We start from the raw sequence: 19,251 nt of genomic DNA, 5'->3' as shown, positions 1-19,251 counted from the left end.
CAGAGGTGTCCCGGCGCTCTAGCACTAGGAAGTATGCAGACAAAAAGATCAAAGCAAAGATCACAAACCAATCAAGCCAATACTCTGACCTAAAGAGGCAAGTCTTAACTGCTTTCCTAGAAAGAGGCTCTGAATCGTTGTGGTAAAAGTTGCTTGGCAAGTTGTTCCACTATTTGGCAGCCCCGTCCGTGGCCTAGGCGAGCCTGTGTCATCACTGCTGTGAGGAGCACCTGACGCTCAGCTGAACCTTTACCATCCACAGTTGAATTTCTGGCCCAACGACCTGCTGGACCTTGGTCCACGTCTCCTGCTGGAAAGGCTACCATGATTTCTCGGCCCCCTCCCATCTGCCTTTAACAATGCTTGCCTCTCAGACGGAGGTGGAGTGTGCTGTAGTGCCTTTCCCCAGGATGCCGACTGGGGCCAGTCCTGACTACCACCGTGGGGGACTCCTGAGGCACCAGGGCACTCCCAAACTGACCCTCACTCTCCATGTCATTTGACTCAAAGAACTTTCCATTGGCAGCTGAGACCTTGACATTTTGACTGATGCCCGGTGGAGCTACCTCGCGAGCTAAAATGGAGATGGGCTATGAATTTCCCTCCTTGACCATCACCTACCCAGCTGGTCTTTGGGCAAACACTCCTGCATTTCTCTACTGGACTTTTGTCCCTTCTCCTCTTCTCTATACCCCCTACCCCCCTCCTCTCTACTCTTCTCCTCTTTCCAGCTATTGACCTTGGCCTTCCCCTCTTCCTTGCTCATAGTTTCCACCCTGTCTATCCACTGGACTTTCTTCTGTGAACTTCCCCTAATCAGTTGAGACCTAGCTATCTGACTGATGAAGCTACCTGTTTAGCTATTGGGGAGACATGCTGTGGATTCCCTCCTCGGACGTTACCTACCCAGTCTGTCTTTGGGCAGACTTCCTTTTGTCTCTCCTGCCGTCTTTTCCCTCACCCTCTCCCTTCACACTTCCCCCTTCTCCACTCCTCTCTATTTGCATCACTTTTCTTTCCTCTCCCAATTTGTTGCTTAATTTTTGACGCAATGTGTTTTTGTTTTCATTCTCTGTAACAGTGTGTAGCCTAATGTAAAGTGCTCTGATATCTATGGGTCTAGCAGCGCCATATATAACTCATATTTACGTTCCTCTGAAAATCTGATGGACCTCTGACGACGCAACCTGGGCAGTTTCTAAAACTGTTTGTACTTACCTCGATGCACAAGCAACCTTGGCTGATGCCCGGTGGAGCTGTCATATGCAGCTAAAGAGGAGTCTGGCCCTGGTTTCACCCCCCTTGGCCGTCACCTACCCAGCCAGACATCTGACATTATTTTCCTCATTTTTCCCATGTTGTGTTCTGTCCCTTCCCCTCCCCCACCTCCTCCCTCTGTGAATTTTTGATTTAATTGATATAACTATGTAACCTGTAACTCGCTGTAACTCATGTACAGCGCTCTGATACCTCCTGGTCTAGCCAGCGCTATATAAAAATTTTAAAATAAAGAAAGAAAGGTTCACCTTCACAAGCATGGCATCCATTATTTAGATGTTTCTGACAATAGCAATCATAGTAAATCCTTTGTACCTCAACTGCCTGGTGCTTCTTCAGCTAAGGCAAAATTGTCTTTAACCATTTAAAATTCCCTATCAGTCCTTCCGCTTGCATTCAAACACTGATTTTGTTGTATAATCATCGTGTCTTGAAGTGGAAGATCAGAATTCCATTTAGGGTGGAGAGTAGAAAAGCACAAAATTATTTGTTGATCATGAAAAAGCACACTGCTTTGCATCCTCAGGTTTGACAAGACTCCAGTATCTGAGGGTTCTGCATCCCACAGCAAATCACCATGGCCTCAGGATTAATTAAATATGTGTTTCCTCTTCCTCTGCATTTAATCCTATTCTAGTACTTTGCTATTATATACATGGTTTGCCTCCAGAGTGCGGTCTGTGGGACAAGAAAGCTAACATATAAGTGATGAGGATGATTGGTGTACTGGTCTTGTCTGATAATTGTCATTTGCTGATAAGGAAGACACATATAGATTTGCAATTCATTAAACATTTTTATAAACAGGTGATGTTAAAGGAGAGACCCTGATTGGAATTTCATTCTGTCCCATGATCTATTACGCAATCCCAGTCTGTGAAAACTTCACTGAGATCATCTTTGCTTGCTCAAACGAGGCATCAGTCCAGGAGGTACAGAGATGGACGAGGAATGAACCGGATGCTTTGGACTGGACTCATATCTTAAAGGGAGCTGATGAGCATCAGGACAACAGGTAAGGTTCTTTCTGTGTGCTGAGTTTGAATTGATTTTTACTTGTTTTCATGCTAACGTATAAGACTATGTTTTGGAGGAGATATTTAAGAGAATGTTACTGTGAACAGATCGGCCAAGACAAGAGTGTGAACCACCCCCTAGCTTGCACTTTATAAATTTCCATCACCGGCCCAACCATTTTATGTCTGCACATCTTATGCATCTTTGCTACACCCCCGTTGTCTAGGCAAACTTAAGGCTAGCCTTCTTTATTTGCACCCCACTCCATTTTTTCAATAAGTGTTATTCCCAAATATTCAAAAACAGTCAATTTCTCTAATGATTTCTCTTCTAACGCAGGATTTGGGCGTGTATTGTTTCCTGCATTAAAAGCCATTCATTTGGTTTTCTGAGGATTTATCTCTAGGTCTCTGCTCTTCCAGAATGAGTGAAAGATATTGTACTCCAATAGGGGACTTGGATAGCAGGAGGGGATCGTTGGTGAACATCAAGACTGGTACTTTGCAGTTCGCCAACCTTGTAGCATTTTTATCCCTCCCTCCGATCGAGGCCTTCATCAAAGCGTTAATAAATTGGCAAAAGAGGGTAGGGGCCAACATGCACCCTTGTCGTACACCTCTATCTATAGGTGTAGGAACTGTGAGCTCATCATTTTTTATGTGTCTGATTTGGGCAAATTTACCTTCATGAAGCCATATCAGCTGATAACCGAGATACAGGGGGGCCCCCAGGTCTAATAAAATGTCCCACAAGGTATCCCTGGGATCCAAGTCAGAAGCTGATTTTAAGTCCACACAGATCATGTTAAGGTTGCCACCCTCCAGGGTCAATGTCTTCCAATATAATAGTTGCAACCTGAAAATGTGGTCAATTGTTGGCATTCTTGCTCTAAAACTGGCCTGATAAAGGCTACGAATAGTGTACTCCTCCATCCAGCTCTTTAATCGGCCCAGAAGTACTCAGGCGTATATCTTTTGAGTAACATCTATGAGACTGATGGGGCGATAGTTAGCGGATGGGGTAGTGAGCCCTTTTTATAAATCGGAATGATTTCTGCCCCCAGCCAAGTCGAAGGAATTGGCATTTCTCTGAAAGATGGCATTAAACAGGGTTCATTGGTACCAGGTCGAAATATTAGGATTATTGCATAAAACATATCTGGGATCTTGTCTAAACCCGGGGCCTTGGATGGAATTACCCTACTTAGGGCATGTGTTATCTCTTTTAAAGTCATTACTGGAGCATCAGAGCAGAGTGATTGGGAATAGGGGCACTCATTTTGTGACTTGCCCTACGTCACCTTCCGCCCCTGTACATAAAAACTGAAAATGAGCCTTCCAAACTACTGCCACTAAATTAGGTCCTATTGTCGATTTACCCTATGTACATCCCAAGTTTACTAAGTTCCGGAAAATCCTCATGTCCCTTGTGCATAAAGCACTTCTCAGACTGTCCCATTTGTCTCCCTCCCAATTTATTTTTGCTAGTTTAATAATATTTTTCCATGCTAGCTGCTTATCCTGTATTTGGAGACTGTCGTCAGATTTAATAGCTTAGACAACAGCTTGCTTAGCCTTGTGGCAATCACCACTATACTAGGGATGCCCTGGTAACCCCTTTTCCCTCTTTCATTTATTTGGGAAAAAATGTTACCTAAGGCTGTTACTAAACCTTGGTGGTTTTCTTCAATTTTGAGAAAGGCGCTAGAGGAGGCAACAGTTCCTCTATGTTGGTTTGCAGCCTTGTGAAATGGGATGACAGTTTGATAGAGGGAGGCTAGCTTTTCCTGAGATGTTCCCCACCTAACTCTCCTCCTGCAACTAGTTAAGATTAACCCAGAAACAGTTGGGGGTTGGCCTTCAGGTGCATCCCTGGGACAAGGCGGAACCATCTCAAGAATCAGGGCGTTGTGGCTACTATCGTGTCTGGGCACAATGTTAAAGTCAATTCCCTGTTGCCAAGTTTTGGTGTCCACCAAGATGCAGTCTATAATCGAAGAACAACCAAATCTGTTATAGGTATAATTAGCCGGAAAATCAAATTTAGTGCGCCCATCACATGCCCTGAGTGAATGGTTCAGTGAGAGGCTGAGCATTTGAAATAATATTGGGGTCCAATCCTGAGTTGCCGGAGCATTAGGCTCTGGAATGGCCCAATGCAGGTTTTCATCACTGAGGTTACCAACATCCAGGTCCTTCAGAGGTTCATTCTGACAATTACAGTCACCGGCAAGAATCAATAGAATATTACCAGGAATAGTGAGCAAAAAGGTTGTCAGAAGGCCAAAAGTGGGAGACTCCTAGATCCTAGATCAGTTGACTGGGGGTGAGTGTTTGATTTGTTCAAACGCTCCGTCCATCATCCCCTTTTGTATCGACTCCTAGACGTACCCAACTGGACGAGAATAAACATAGATCAAAGCAATTCTGATCTTAGCAGGAAAGCTCAAAATGACACAGAGTATATCTCAAGAAGATGTCTCAACCTGTTTTTCTGAACCCTGCAGGTGTATGGGAATCCAAGTGAAGAGGCCCCCAGCGGGTCTTCCCCTTCCCCCACTTGTGGCTGCCATACTAAAGGTTGTGTAACCTAATCTTTGGGTATCCTCCCTAGCCCAGGTTTACTAGAAAATGCAAATATAATTTGTTTGAATAAATGATTCCCACTCTGGGTAGTCTAGTTTGGAATGGAGGCCCACAGTATACCAGGACAGCACTTGGAACTCGGGTGCATCATTTAATGGCTGTAAGGGGTCACCAGGCTTCTTCACAAGGGACCTTATGCCGATCCCAGCAGTAGGGTGATCAACTGTAAGAACTGTGGATACTGGGTTCACCCAATGTTTGCCTCTAGGTACCTGTAGGGGCCTCGGGGGTGAAGTACTGGGTTTTTAAGAACCCAGCGGTGCCAGGGCACACACTCTAAGACTTCGAGTCCTTCCTGTCTCAGACTACAGAAACACAGAGTCTTCTTGGTGAAGTCAAAGATCAAATGTATTGGCTGCAGCCAGTAACAGGTATCCTAGAAGTACAACACGGTGTATTTTATACAAAATATTATGCTTTAGGCAAGCATTCCTTATTTTACAGTTGACCATTCACATATTTCTACGACAAAGAAAAAGCAGATTCATGATGACAAGCCCATTTTCACTTTGTTCAGCCCACAATCAATTTCCCAAAAAACACAGTGGATGGACAGAATGTAGAACAATGTCATACATTCACCCCAGTACAAGGATCTGGGCCTAAATCCATCGTTTTTTTGCACTCCACACCACCCTGGGTTAGACACTGGCTATATGCAAATCAGCTCTGACCCTGTGCCTCATGGGAACAGTCCAGTCCGAACTACCAAGCCATGTCTTTCCCAGACCGGAATCAAGCATCCAAGGACCGGTTTCTGGCTATCAGCCTTCATCAGCCTGGATAGCTTGACTCCAGTGGTATGGAGAGCCTGGGACTCACATCTGAGCATACCCAGCCCACTCGGGGTGAAAATCGCAAAAAACACAGTTGATGGACAGAATGTAGAACAATGTCATACATTCACCCCAGTACAAGGATCTGGGCCTAAATCCATCGTTTTATTGCACTCCACACCACCCTGGGTTAGACACTGGCTATATGCAAATCAGCTCTGACCCTGTGCCTCATGGGAACAGTCCAGTCCGAACTACCAAGCCATGTCTTTCCCAGACCGGAATCAAGCATCCAAGGACCGGTTTCTGGCTATCAGCCTTCATTAGCCTGGATAGCTTGACTCCAGTGGTGTGGAGCGCCTGGGACTCACGTCTGAGCATACCCAGCCCACTCGGGGTGAAAATTGCAAAAAACACAGTTGATGGACAGAATGTAGAACAATGTCATACATTCACCCCAGTACAAGGATCTGGGCCTAAATCCATCATTTTGTTGCACTCCACACCACCCTGGGTTAGACACTGGCTATATGCAAATCAGCTCTGACCCACAATCAATTTCCCGGCAAGGCCCAACATTTTCATCAGATATCGGACGGACCCCTAATAAAATCGGGCACCTCCTCATCGTAAAGTAGGTCAGAAAGAAGAAACAGAGACAGGTGTGTGTAAGATTAGACATCATGGTTCGTCTGCAATGGAGGGTTTATGGTATGCTGTGCCTTGATCTTAATCTCGATCGGCCACTGGCAAAGGAACTGGCCGAACAGGTTTGGCTTCAGGCAGTGGAGTCAGCTTGCCCAGGTCACACAAAAGTCAGCAAAGGTGTACGTGTCCTTAAGACTCGTTTTGGCCTTAGTCATCGGCCTATGTGAGGGCAACCACAAAATGGCTGCTATGCACAAAATGGAACCCGAGGGTTCAGGACGTTATCCCTGATTTCAGGGTGATCTCGTCTCTCGAATATGGCGAAAATGCTTGTATATAGTGTACTCGTCATTTTCGGTCTGTTGATACCAAAATATTCATGATACGACGATATTCATGACACGGGTCCAGAATTTTCAGTACCACAGACCCTCCTTTTGCCCTTACATAGGCAATTAACCTACACTCACGCTAATCTGAGTCCAGGTCTATATTCATAAAATCATTGAGATGTTGCTGTAGCATCATCCTATTACTTAGCTCGTCTCTCGATACAGGTTTCCTTACACATGATGTAGCACAGAGACCACATATTGCAGGAGCACACTGCACGCACAGACAGAACAGGAAAAGAATGGCTAAGATCATCCCAATGACCATCAGGATCTTCCCTCCCCAGGCGGATATCAGTTCCCAGAACTACCCCATCAACGACCAAACTCCTTTATCCACATGAATAGATTCAGAGATCTTATGTAGTTTGGAGATGGCCTGGTAAACTGTTGGAGCGTTATCTGGAATGAAAACACAACAACTTGATTGGATCACTTTACATACCCCACCTCGGTCTGCAAGTATGGCATCTAACGCAACTCTGTTCTGAAGAGTCATAAGGCGATCCAACTGGAGCTCAGCAGTCAAGTTACCAAGGGCACCGGCAGTTTCAACTACGGTGGATTCAACTTCCCTCGTTAATTGCCTTATGTTCCTGCTGTTAACCATAGGTCCCCAAAACGGCAGAAAGCCCTTCAAGAAATCTCCCAATTCTTGTCCTGCAGTGTCTTCTTTACTGAAGACACCTCTAATTATCCTTGTCTTGTGGTAATCTGCCGCAGCTGTGTAGGTGGGAGGCAACAGGAACGAACAAAACATGTGCCCGAGAAGTCAGGGGGCAACCATGTGTAGGCTCTATCATAACAGATGAAATAGGTACCCTTAGCTGCTAGGAACGAAGGGGAAGTCTGAGACGCAAAAACATATGTCTCAGTGCAGATACTCTTCCCTAACTGAGCGCTGGGATTCTTGCCATTACCTTGCAGACATAGGTGACCATGATGGGGTACAATCCAAATCGGGTAGGATCTCTTTGCTCGCTGGTTCTCACTCAGAGTAACTCCATATCCGGTCACGTTCCATCCAATATACGCTAGTGTCTCATCTCTCGGGATAGTCTCATAGGAAGTAGCTTCTCTAATCATGTCTACTATATCCTTAACTAGAGCACTATTCTTTGGATTATCTTTTACAGAATGTAGGGGGTGGACTTCATGAGCATAGATGAACATCGTTCTGTATGCCCACACAGAACCATTATGGCTGAAAGGCAGGACCAGATAAGGGATACCTTTATCAGTTGTATGAGGCATAAGACCACACACCGAACAGTTAGTCGTGTTCATTACTAATTGGTGTTGGTGTAAAAGCTGAACGAAGGAGTTATTAACGAACTCTAATCTTCTAACGGACTCATGTTCAGGTAGAGGGTGAAAAGAATGCGAGGAAGCAGTAGAAGGAGGTGTGGGCTGTGTAGTGGGTGCAAATGTCACTCGAAAAGAGAATAAGACATATCCTATTAAAAACATCATTACATAAACAACATGACAATTTCTTGGTCATCATTATACACATTTTGGCTTTAAAGTTCATCTCTTTGGCAGGTCTCTCCATCTCGAAAAACTCCATCCTCTAACCTTGCTGCTCGCGGAGGTAGGGTGTTCCGTGCTAAGGAATGCGTCTGTCAGTCCAGGGAACTCCCAAGGACAAACCAGAATCGTCGACCTTGTGTCTTCGGCTTGCACTCCAAAGACTTGTCGCCCGCAACCCTACAGCTGAACCCGGATGGTGGTTCGAAAAACAAAAACAAAAAAGTTTTTCAGATGAGAGAGCTGCACATTCAAAAATAGCAAAGAAAAGGAAAAACATGTTTTATTTGTCCATAGTTCTCGGCCTCAGATTATAACGGCTTTTTCCAGGTAATGTCTGGTCTTGGAACAAGAGCTCAGGCTCGGCAGTGTCCAATCGAATTGACGGTGGCACAGTTTCTTGCAAAAGATTGTCACTTTCACATTCAGAGTTTGTTCCTTTTAAACGTGCATCGCTGAAAGGCAGAAAACGAGGCACAGTCTCAGTCTCAGAGTCACATACCCTCCTGGACCCACCGGTCATACGGCAGAGGCAAAGGGACCCTCTTGCAGTGTACGCCGTGCATCCAGTTCTACTTTCCTTCCACTCGAACGGCTGAGCTTGTCGACAAGAGGACCAGGTGGGGGCCGGTCCAACGGGGCTGTTCATTCTTTGTCCGCTGGAAGTTTTTAACCAGGACCCACGAACCAGGATCGATAGTGTGCTCTGGAGCTTCAGAGACCTGAGGCAGAGTATCGTGAACCTGTTGGTGTAAAACACGCAATTTAGCAGTCAAATCATACAAATAATCAAGCAATCTCACTGAATTTTGTCGGCCTTGGCACTCCCCAAATGTTGGCCGGGCGGCCGAACACAATTTCGTAAGGACTAAGTCCCACTCGTGAATGCACAGTCATTCTTGTCGATAGAAGTGCTAATGGCAAGGTATCGGGCCATTTAAGGCCCAAACTTGCTTGTATCTTGGCCAGTTTAAGTTTTAGGGTGCCATTGTAGCACTCTACTAGTCCAGCTGATTGGGGGTGAATTGCAGCGTGAAATTTTTGCTGGATTCCTAGCCCTTCACATACTTTCTTCATCACTCGACCCACAAATTCACTCCCATTATCACTCCAGACCATTCTCAGCAAGCCAAATCTAGGGAAAAATTCTTTGACAAGGGCTTTAGCTGTGGATAAGGCAGTGTTATCTTTCAGGGGATATGCTTCTACCCATCTTGAAAAGGCACAACGAGTACGTATTTCAAATTGTTGCACCTTTCCATGTGGATTAAATCTTGCTGCAAAGCCTCGAACGGGTACGTTGGAGGCGCAAAATGACCAGCTGGAGTTGGAGTTCCCCTACCAAGATTGTATTTCAGACACACCATGCAATTTTTAACCACATTCTCTGCACACTTAGGAATTCCAGCGTTTTGCCATACCGGAGCCAACAACTTACAAATCCCTTTCACACTGATGTGAGCCATTCCATGGGCCATTGTTACCACTGCAAGCACATACGCATCGGGTAACAACCATCGCTGATGCTCTGACAATTCAACCCAACAACCATTTGCATCCATTTTACTCGTACTTTCTCTCCACACACTCAACTCTTTCTCTGTAGCTTCAGCTTGAATAGACTTCACACTCTCTATTGTATCTTCACACATTCCAACGTCACCAACCCATCTTGCAGGGCCTGCAACATACATTTGACTCATCACATCCCTTGCTGTTTCTTTTGCGACTTCGTCAGCAAATGCAGTGCCACGACCAACATCATCAGTAACCTTTTTGTGTGCACTGCATTTCACAATCGCAACTTGCAAGGGCAAAGTAAGTGACTCGAGAAGCTCATTCACCAATTGACCATGCTGAATCTTGGCTCCATGTGAAGTCAGGAACCCACGCTCTTTCCACAATTGTCCAAAACTATGGGTCACACCAAACGCATACTGGCTGTCAGTATTTATGGTAACTTTCATTCCTTTTGATAACACACATGCTCCCGTAAGTGCAATCAACTCCGCTGCTTGAGCGGAATTGTGTGGGATACGTGCAGCTTCAACAATCATATGCAAAGTCGTAACAGCATATGCTGCCGTCGTATCACCATTCGGAAGCTTGAAGCACGAACCATCCACCCATAAGGTACCATCACACTTCACAAGAGGAGTGTCCTTCAGATCTACTCTCCCTTTCGTTTCTTCTTCTGTCCTGAGAAAACAATCATGCTTTTCAGAAGCATCTGTCTCTGCTACAATCGGCAACAACGTAGCTGGATTCAACGTGTTGCATCTTTTTATGTGCACATGACTCGCTAAAAGTGTCAACTCGTAACCTGACAATCGAGCACTAGTTAAGTGCTGTGCCTTGGTCCTGTTTAACAAAGTGTCCACTGCATGTGGAACCATCACAATCAACATATTATTCATCACTAAACCAGCAGACTGCCGAATAGAAACAGCTGCTGCCGCTGTGTCTCTCAAACAACTTGGTAACGCTCTAGCTACCGGATCCAAAGTCGACGAAGAATATGCGCATGGACGCTGCTTGTCTCCAAAAGACTGTGTCAGCACTGACAATGCACAACCTTCTTTCTCATGGACATGCAGTGTAAAAGGCTTACTGTAGTCAGGGGTATGCAACACAGGAGCCGAACACAATGCATCACGCAATTCGGAAAAACTTTTCTGACAATCTTCAGACCATGGAAGGGGATTCGGTGTATCTTTACAAGTCAATGCTACCAAAGGTTTGGCCAGCAAGGAAACATTCGGTATCCATTGTCTGCAATATGATGTAATACCCAAGAAAGCATGCACTTCTCTCTGTGGCTTTGGCACACTCAATTTTACAATTGCCTGAATTCTTTCTGGGGTCAGTTTCCTTCCCTCCTTCGATAAGAGATGACCTAAGTAGGTCACTTCTTGTCGACAATATTGCAATTTTGATAGAGACACTTTGTGATGCAAATCAGACAAATGATGCAACAAGGACAATGTGGCTTTTTTACATATTTCCTCAGTATCTGCAGCGACGAGCAAATCGTCGACATACTGAATAAGGGTAGCGCTATCAGGTAAAACAATCGTATCAAGCTGTGTTTTTAAAGCCTGACTATATATCGATGGACTTTCACAGTAGCCTTGAGGAGCGCGTTTGTACCGGAAGCTTCGGCCTCCTAAACTGAAGCCGAAAATATCCCTGCTCTCCTCGGCAATCGGGATGCTGAAGAAAGCATTCTTCAAGTCAATCACCGAGAACCAAGTCGAGGAAGCTGGAATCATAGTCAATAGGGCAGTGATATCAGGAACAACTGGAAATTGTGGCACAACGATTTTATTCACCTCCCTAAACAGGTGGCTGAGAAGGGTCAGTACGTTTCAAAACAGGCAGAACAGGGCTATTGCAAACGTTGCCTATTGTCTCTTCAATTACATCTTTTTCAATCAAATCATAAATGATAGCTAGCAACGCTTTTTCACCTTCACTAGAGATCTTGTATTGGGGAATGAGTGGCATTTTAACATTGGCTTTCAATGTCACAACATATGGCGGTATTTTCAAAAGACCCACATCATTGGGACCAGTAGCCCAAAGCATATCAGGAAGAAACGACAATTCTGTCGGAAGTTTATCCTTCGACAAATACATTGGGGAGACCACTTTCTTACCCAGTGTAAGTTGTACCCCCGAAGGAGAACAATACAATGTAGCATACAATCTTTTCAACAGATCCAATCCTAACAAGTTCTTACCACAACCTGTCGTTAGAAGAAGGGGTGCTTCGAATTCACAAGGTCCAACAGAAAGGGACATAGGACTAGAAATCGGCTTCCTAACCGGGGCGCCGGAAAAACCTACTGAAACATTCGTCTCGCCAGACAAAGGTGCGCCAGGGAGTTTAGAGTGCATAATAGAACTCTTTGTAGCACCAGTATCCAACAGAAAAGGCTCTGACACACCTGATGTAATCACCTCAACATAAGGTCCACTCTGATCTACTGGAACTGAAACAACTCACTCTCTTTGTCTATGGCTGTCCTAGCAATCATTACCTTCCATATTCTCATCTTCTGTATAGTAGTCATCAGCATAGTACTGAGTCGTCCTACCAGACGCGTTATTCTGCTGATCAAAACTATTCATTGAATTTTGAGGAGGAAAGAGACGCGAGTTCTGGGGAAAATGTCCACGTCCTCTACCTCTAGGAGTTTGAGAAATGCCTCGACCTCTTGTGCTAGAAATACCATTCATACGCTGTAACAAAGCAGGACAGCTATTTTTGAAATGACCTTCTTCTTTACAATATGCACACTGATTAGGACCTACAGGAAAACGTGGATGAGAAAACTCGAACCTTTGCGAGTTTCTCTGAAATTGCTGAGGCTGCTGATAATCACGCCGGTTACTACGAGGTGGATACGCTTGTTGTAAAAGAACCTTCGTCTTTAACTCTTTAGTTTTCTTGTCTGCTCTATCCTTCTCATCTTTATCCCTGTTTTCGTAGTATTAATGTGCAGTAGCCAATATCTGTGCTGAAGAGGAAACGGCCCAAGAACTTTCTGAATCTTTCAATTTCTTACACAGCTCGGGAAGCAAGTTAGCACAAACTTGTCAACGAACAACCGTTGACCACCTTCCGTACTCATGTCTTGACCACTGTGGTCGATAAACGTTTCTTCAAACCTGGTAAAGAAATCAGACACTGTTTCATCTTTCTTCTGCTTACACGCAGACAATTTGTCCCAGTTTACACGCATCGCAGGCATTAAAGTCTTCATATAAGTAACAATCCTACCAGGAAGTTCTGCAACTAAAGGCTCAGGTTTAGCACCACCAATTTGTCGACCATCTGCAGCAGCGATAATAACCCATGAATCACCTAACTCTTGCGCATGATCCGTATGACGGATCATTCCCCATAAAGGCTGCGGAACAACATTTCCAAACAACATGTCTATGTCAGCTAGATTCATAATACATGAGTCTGCCGTCTGAGATAACTCCTTATAGTACCCTGCAGGGTTTTTACGAGGGTCAGGCAAAGTCTGTTTAAGGGCCAAAGCGTCGGCTCTTTTCCATGGAACATGTACCCAAACATGCTGAAAATGAGGCAGAATGGGCGGATTAACGTTTGGGTCCCCGTCTCTCCAAACTGGGGGAACTTCTCTCATTGGATATTGTTTCACTTTCCTTTTAACAGAAAGATCAGGCTCAAACAACTGTTGGGAAATTGTTTCACTCCTAAACGATAACAATGTCGCAACTGCTTTCTTAACATCGGTACCCACAATCGTGCCTTTTGCAAACTCGAACCGTACACGACACAAATCAGGCGGATTAGGCTCCAAATCATTTTCGTCTAAATCTTCACAAAGAAAAACACACATTTTCTCAAAAACATATCTCTGCTTCGGTGCTTCCCACTGATGGAAGACATCCATAACAGACTCTAGCTCATATCTTGTGGGGTCGGTAACCCATTTATGTGCCAAATAATCCAATGTTTCCTGCTCTCTAGAGTCGGGCTGTTGACTACGCAACTGTTTACGCGTTGAAACAGGGGTCATACTTGCTGCTCCAAAGAGAGGATATAGAAGACTAGCAACAGTATCAGTCATTCTCTGTCGAAGAGAAGGAGAAGTCGACGAGAGAACAGGAGGAAAAACAGAGTGAGGCAAGGCAGACGTAGATGCAGACGCAGAGGCAGTAGCAGGAGAAATACCAGAAGAGGTAGTCGATGCAGTAGGTAAGGTCGTAGGAAGCACAGGTAGAGCAGGTATGGTTGGTGGCCCTTGAGGGGGCTGCACCAGAGGAATAGGAGCCAACTGAAAGGGAGCTGGCAGCTGTGGAAGAACTTGAGGCAAAACAACTGGGGGTTGCACAACTAAAGGTTGCAGAGGTGCTGTAGCACTCTGCACATAAGGGGGTGGCGAACTCATGAATGTGACATTAGAGGATCTTTTTCAAGTTCTTTCGCTGCATCTTGCTGGATGGGTGATAAAACTGGATAACATTTGTCAATCACCATTTTACGTTACCTGTGCAACTGTTCACTTGCCTGTTCTTCTTCAGTATATTTAAACTGCGTAGCAGCTTGCATTATCGAGGTACCTCTTTCTTTCTTATTTCTTTTTGCTAATTTAATTTCCTTCTGTTTGGCTTCCTTACACCATAGGCGGAAAGAGTCAAACATCGCCGGCCGGGCTTTCTTCTTAAAAAGTCTAACCTCCAGATTGTCTAGGATTTCTGTGTCGAAACTACCATATTGGGGCCATTTTAAAACACCATCTTTCCTGGTGTATCGGATCCATACTTCATTATATGTGATGGGGCCTACGCCATGCTTCACATAAAGCTCATAGGTTGGAGTTCCAATCGGAGGAATCGGACACGAGTCCTCCAATCGGGAATCCTTATTACAACCAAGACAAAACAAATTTCCAAGTCTGCTAAGACCAGGCATCTTCGCTCACTAGCCTAGCTTCAAACTTCAAGGGGATATCGAATACGATAGTCTCGTGAATATACGAGTCCCTCGGCTTTGGTACTTGCAAGTTCCAAACCAAACCAAACTAAGAACCAAACTAAGGACTGGGAGACGCTCCACTTATACTTAACTGAGGTATCGATGACGAAACCAGAAGACTCGTCTATCGTTTCACTCTACAAATCATCAAAGGGTCCAAGACAGGGCGATAGTCAGGGCAGCAGTCCTTTGTAGCCGTCGGGAAGCGGGGAACCTTGCAGCAAAGACTTTTGGACCACGAACGACATGCAGGGGTCGATGAAGTGGTTGGCCTTCCTCCAGAATTTCACACGAAGCTCCTCACGAACCTCTGGCTTGGACCGGTACCGCTGAAATCGCCCCACCTTGGGCGCCAACTGTAGTACTGGGTTTTTAAGAACCCAGTGGTGCCAGGGAACACACCCTAAGACTTCGAGTCCTTCCTGTCTCAGACTACAGAAACGCAGAGTCTTCTTGGTGAAGTCAAAGATCAAATTTATTGGCTGCAGCCAGTAACAGGTAATCTAGAAGTACAACACGGTGTATATTCTCAGGAGACTGCTCAACTTACAAAGCCAGCCATCCCTTTTTATACAAAATATTATGCTTTAGGCAAACATTCCTTATTTTACAGTTGACCATTCACATATTTCTACGACAAAGAAAAAGCAGATTCATGATGACAAGCCCATTTTCAGTTTGTTCAGCCCACAATCAATTTCCCGGCAAGGCCAAACATTTTCATCAGATATCGGACGGACCCCTAATAAAATCGGGCACCTCCTCATCGTAAAGTAGGTCATAAAGAAGAAACAGAGACAAGTGTGTGTAAGATTAGGCATGGTTTGTATGCAATGGAGGGTTTATGGTATGCTGTGCCTTGATCTTAATCTCGATCGGCCACTGGGAAAGGAACTGGCCGAACAGGTTTGGCTTCAGGCAGTGGAGTCAGCTTGCCCAGGTCACACAAAAGTCAGCAAAGGTGTACGTGTCCTTAAGACTCGTTTTGGCCTTAGTCATCGGCCTATGTGAGGGCAACCACAAAATGGCTGCTATGCACAAAATGGAACACGAGGGTTCAGGACGGAATCCCTGATTTCAGGATGATCTCGTCATTCGAATATGGCGAAAATGCTTGTATATAGTATACTTGTCATTCTCGGTCTGTTGATACCAAAATCATCATGATACGACGATATTCATGACACGGGTCCAGAATTTTCAGTACCACAGGGGTGAACCTGCTGTAATGCGAATACTGGAAACCCCTTGAACTCCCTCACTTTGAGCACTCCCCGTTCCCTCTGCCTTCTCAATAACCTGTCTTATTTCCTGTCTAGATACTGCAAGACTCTTGGGCGATACCCTTCTTTCTGTGGGATCCCACCAGAGATCCCTCTGATTCTAGGGACGCAAATCTATTTCTAAGTGGGAGGTTACGAAATAGTGGGCTTAGTTGATCCTGTCCCAGGATAGTACTTAGCTTAGGCTGCTGCCTTGTCCCTGCCCCATACACAGGCCACATTCTTTTTCCAGTCACAAGTACCGGAGGGTAAAAATACCGCAACGGGAGAGGCCTAACACCCCATTCTTCTTTTGATAGTTTCCTTCTAAAAGGGCCCATTCAATCCGGGGATCTCTGAAGTTAATCACAATCACCGGATATATCTTTTGGCCTTCAGCCCGCCCATCCCACCCTTTGTGTGTACAGAATTTCACCTGCATCCTTATACAGGAATAGGAACTGTTTAGCCAGCCAAAAGATGCACTTACTTTTTTATTCAAAGTGGGATTCCCTTTGCCCCTATTGAGTTCCGGCACTCCAGTTAAAATCATGACATATGGTGTGGAATCTGGGGGGAGATTTATACATGGTAAAACTGGTCTGCCCTCTACTGCTTCTGTACATGCATCTTGCCCCTCATTTACTCTGTATGTGGGTCGTGGGCACTGCGTATTGACTTCAGATTTTGACATTTCTGGAGAGGGTCTATGCTTCTTGCCAGCCTCCCAACTTCGTCTGGGCCCCTGGCATTGGACACTGACTTTGTCACCTCGCGTTTTTGGAGTAATCACTTGATTATTTGCATCCCCCTTGTTATTCTGGATTTGCGGGTGTGGACTCAAGTTGATTTATTGAGGGTGATCGGTCCTACCATGGATTCACCCACCCTTAGATTTGCACCTATATTTCCTACAAAGGATTCTAATAGAGTTGTGAGCTTATCTACCCGGGAAGTCAAGAGGTTCAACTGATCTTTAATGATTTCTCTTATTTGCAACTGCAAATCCTTTACCAAGTTGCCACCCTAGTTTGCTTTTCTGAGCCTTCAGTTACACGACCACCAGTCCCTCCCTTCCCCAAGTCCCCATTCACTATGGAATCTATGGCACCCTTCTTCCGGTTACTCCCACCCTTCATAGTAGCTTCTGCTTTCCCTTTTTAATTGGACCTTGAGGGGGCACATCTATGGTGGGAGTGTCATGTACCAGGTGTTGTGTCCTGGACAGAGTCTCAGAGGACTCAGAGTCCACAGTTGACGGGGCAGATTGATTTTCAGAGTTAGTCAGGGTAAGGGCTAGGTCTGGTGTTATTGATAGCCGCCTTTCAGTCAACACAATTTCTGTTGATGCCACCCCTATAGCCCTCTAGAACGTCTTATCAATAGTAAGCTGATGGGTTGTTGGTGATTGCATAATTAGAGTTTGCTTTTTCCCTAAACAGGCATGTCTTAAAGGAAGAGGAGCCAAAATGTATCCAGAGCAGCTTGGTAGCTTAGTAAACAGCACGTAGCAAACAGCAAAGGGGCTCCTTGTTTTCTTGCTTCAAGAGTAGCTCCGTCGACCAATGCTTTTTCAAAACTATGCCAAAAACAGAAAGAGGTGTGGCCCAGCTCAGCCTCTTCCGGGCTCTGACGGGCACAGATGGGCCTGCCCTTGGCCTGAGCTTTTAGCTCACTAGCATATACGTGATTGTTTCCTTCTCCCCCCAGGAGCTTTCCCAAGCCCACAAATTCAATTGACATGGCGGAGGTTTCTCATCTCCCCTTCCAAGTAGGTAGTGATCACGAGACATACCAGTATCACCTTCATTTCCTTACATAATCTTTCCTATCACTCACAGGTGCACTTTTCAGTCCTGATGAAGACCCCACCACAAGGATAACAATCAATCCTGCACACAGGGGTCGAAACATCGACAACAACCAGACATCATACTACACAAACTCTGGCGACAATGTTTTGAAACAATTGCTTGTCCATTGGAGCTATGTGTACTGTTGGGAACATTTGACCTACGAATAAGCTGGAAAAGTTCATATCATGCAATGTCACAAATACCTTTTCCCTGTTCCCTAACACTCATTCCCTTCCTTCTTTTCCCATTTCAAGAGCACTATAATATATTGCACATTTAACATGTACATGTACTATATATTGTTTAAGAAAGATACTCCACGCTACCGCGTCCACATCTTTTTTTACTGTACTCATTGAAAAGTTGGCACTTATTAAATATAATAAGGCATCCCAGTGTAATTTGTGGGAGATGTAGGTGTTACAGAATTGAAAAATGAATTTAGTTTTTCCCTTCCAGGATATGCAAAACATAAAAGTACATTTCCAACCTTTTAATTAAAATGCACCTTGCCATATGGTCTACATAGATCCTAACTCCAACATGACTTCCAAATTATAATGGGTGTATTGCTAAATTGTTTTCAACACATTTGCATTTTTATAAACTTGATAGATTTTTACAAATTCTAAATGCTTTTGTATTATTATCAGAGTGTTATGTAAAAATTATTAGAAATACATATAAAAAATTTGGCAACAACTTTAAAAACATGTTCTTTATAGTCCACAATTTCCTGCATATTAATGGAATAGGTTTGTTTTCTTTTACAATACATTTGCGTGTATCTGCTAGTGGCACCAATTGCTCAGAGAATGCGTAGGAATCCTTTCTTGACGATCATTTATATATATATTATATAATTATATGACTGATTGATTGATTGATTGATCGATCAATTATTCTTGCCTGTCAATTGGAAAGTGATGATACTTAGGAGTGATCCTCAATATGGCAGCAAGAATAAGTGGCAGAAAAGAAGAACATTCAGCCTGAGAAGTTCATGCCAAGCAAGCAGATGAAGTCTGAATTGATTCTGAAGCCAACAAATGCAATTCTGCCATCAGTTTGACATGTATTGGAATGTCATGGGAATGGAATGCTGTAGGTTCCAAACTAGGAGAAATCTTAAAACATCCCTTAAATCAATGACACTGATCTTTTGTCTGAATATCCGTTACTGCCTCCTTCACTGAATGCTATGTTGGTGCAGATGACAGCTCGATCACAAAAAAGAAACCCAATAGATGAAAAGTATTTGGTAAGAAGTCTAGGTGGTTCTTTATGTTATATTGAGGTCTTTTAGTGGTTAGCTGCACCTGTGAGGGTC

The sequence above is a fragment of the Lissotriton helveticus genome, chromosome 4_2, assembly GCF_964261635.1.
Source record: "Lissotriton helveticus chromosome 4_2, aLisHel1.1, whole genome shotgun sequence".
Classification (NCBI taxonomy): domain Eukaryota; kingdom Metazoa; phylum Chordata; class Amphibia; order Caudata; family Salamandridae; genus Lissotriton; species Lissotriton helveticus.
This window is presented reverse-complemented; position numbering follows the sequence as displayed.